We start from the raw sequence: 1,961 nt of genomic DNA, 5'->3' as shown, positions 1-1,961 counted from the left end.
CCTCAAACACAGAGACGAGTTTACCACGGTTTCCACCCCTCCCTCTATACCGCAGCAACACGTATTTTTTACCCCTTTCAGAACGCGCTCCTCGCGCCACAAAGCCGCCTCTAGACGCGTGACCAATGAGCAGCGAGCTAAAACATATCGCAAATGTCAAAAATAATATAACGGGGTTAATATATATCGCGCACATGCGATATGTTTGTCATGAGCCGCAAAAAATAATTAAAAAGGGAATGCAACACGAGGACTTCCCAGGAGGTCACCAATCCTAGTACTACTCTCGCCCAAGCACGCTTAACTACGGAGTTCTGATGGGATCCGGTGCTTTAGTGCTGGTATGATCGCATCCGACATGTTACCCCCGCCTTCGTCCCTTATGCTTGCCACTCCCAGGTCCACTGCAAAGATGATTGTCATTCTTACTACCATTACAACCGTTGCCTAATAATGGATAATGCCCTATATATACTACTTACTCCCCCCCCCTCAAACACGGAGACGAGTTTACCACGGTTTCCACCCCTCCCTCTATACCGCAGCAACACGTATTTTTTTACCCCTTTCAGAACGCGCTCCTCGCGCCACAAATCCGCCTCTAGACGCGTGACCAATGAGCAGCGAGCTAAAACATATCGCAAATGTCAAAAATAATATAACGGGCTTAATATATATCGCGCACATGCGATATGTTTGTCACGAGGCGCAAAAAATAATTAGAAAGGGAATGCAACACGAGGATTTTCCAGGAGGTCACCCATCCTAGTACTACTCTCGCCCAAGCATGCTTAACTTCGGAGTTCTGATGGGATCCGGTGCTTTAGTGCTGGTATGATCGCATCCGACATGTTACCCCCGCCTTCGTCCCTTATGCTTGCCACTCCCAGGTCCACTGCAAAGATGATTGTCATTCTTACTACCATTACAACCGTTGCCTAATAATGGATAATGCCCTATATATACTACTTACTCCCCCCCTCAAACACAGAGACGAGTTTACCATGGTTTCCACCCCTCCCTCTATACCGCAGCAACACGTATTTTTTTACCCCTTTCAGAACGCGCTCCTCGCGCCACAATGCCGCCTCTAGACGCGTGACCAATGAGCAGCGAGCTAAAACATATCGCAAATGTCAAAAATAATATAACGGGGTTAATATATATCGCGCACATGCGATATGTTTGTCACGAGCCGCAAAAAATAATTAAAAAGGGAATGCAACACGAGGACTTCCCAGGAGGTCACCCATCCTAGTACTACTCTCGCCCAAGCACGCTTAACTACGGAGTTCTGATGGGATCCGATGCTTTAGTGCTGGTATGATCGCATCCGACATGTTACCCCCGCCTTCGTCCCTTATGCTTGCCACTCCTAGGTCCACTGCAAAGATGATTGTCATTCTTACTACCATTACAACCGTTGCCTAATAATGGATAATGCCCTATATATACTACTTACTCCCCCCCCCCTCAAACACGGAGACGAGTTTACCACGGTTTCCACCCCTCCCTCTATACCGCAGCAACACGTATTTTTTTACCCCTTTCAGAACGCGCTCCTCGCGCCACAAATCCGCCTCTAGACGCGTGACCAATGAGCAGCGAGCTAAAACATATCGCAAATGTCAAAAATAATATAACGGGGTTAATATATATCGCGCACATGCGATATGTTTGTCACGAGGCGCAAAAAATAATTAGAAAGGGAATGCAACACGAGGATTTTCCAGGAGGTCACCCATCCTAGTACTACTCTCGCCCAAGCATGCTTAACTTCGGAGTTCTGATGGGATCCGGTGCTTTAGTGCTGGTATGATCGCATCCGACATGTTACCCCCGCCTTCGTCCCTTATGCTTGCCACTCCCAGGTCCACTGCAAAGATGATTGTCATTCTTACTACCATTACAACCGTTGCCTAATAATGGATAATGCCCTATATATACTACTTACTCCCCCC

At 47.4% G+C, this 1,961-nt stretch overlaps 4 non-coding genes across 4 annotated transcripts; all 4 read right to left on the bottom strand.

The window, feature by feature from the left end:
- Positions 1–236: 236 nt before the first annotated feature.
- LOC123177496 (5S ribosomal RNA) lies at positions 237–355 on the bottom strand. Its single transcript, XR_006488967.1, has one exon. It is a non-coding gene; the product is annotated as a 5S ribosomal RNA (ribosomal RNA).
- A 372-nt stretch (positions 356–727) lies between these two features.
- Positions 728–846, bottom strand: LOC123177498 (5S ribosomal RNA). The gene has a single exon (XR_006488969.1). It is a non-coding gene; the product is annotated as a 5S ribosomal RNA (ribosomal RNA).
- Positions 847–1,216: 370 nt separating this feature from the next.
- On the bottom strand, positions 1,217–1,335 carry LOC123177495 (5S ribosomal RNA). Its single transcript, XR_006488966.1, has one exon. It is a non-coding gene; the product is annotated as a 5S ribosomal RNA (ribosomal RNA).
- Positions 1,336–1,708: 373 nt separating this feature from the next.
- Positions 1,709–1,827, bottom strand: LOC123177497 (5S ribosomal RNA). The gene has a single exon (XR_006488968.1). It is a non-coding gene; the product is annotated as a 5S ribosomal RNA (ribosomal RNA).
- Positions 1,828–1,961: the final 134 nt, after the last annotated feature.

The sequence above is a fragment of the Triticum aestivum genome, unplaced genomic scaffold (assembly GCF_018294505.1).
Source record: "Triticum aestivum cultivar Chinese Spring unplaced genomic scaffold, IWGSC CS RefSeq v2.1 scaffold24300, whole genome shotgun sequence".
In the NCBI taxonomy this organism is placed as follows: Eukaryota; Viridiplantae; Streptophyta; class Magnoliopsida; order Poales; family Poaceae; genus Triticum; species Triticum aestivum.
Note: the sequence above shows the minus strand (reverse complement) of the source record. Positions and strands in the feature narration are given on the sequence as shown.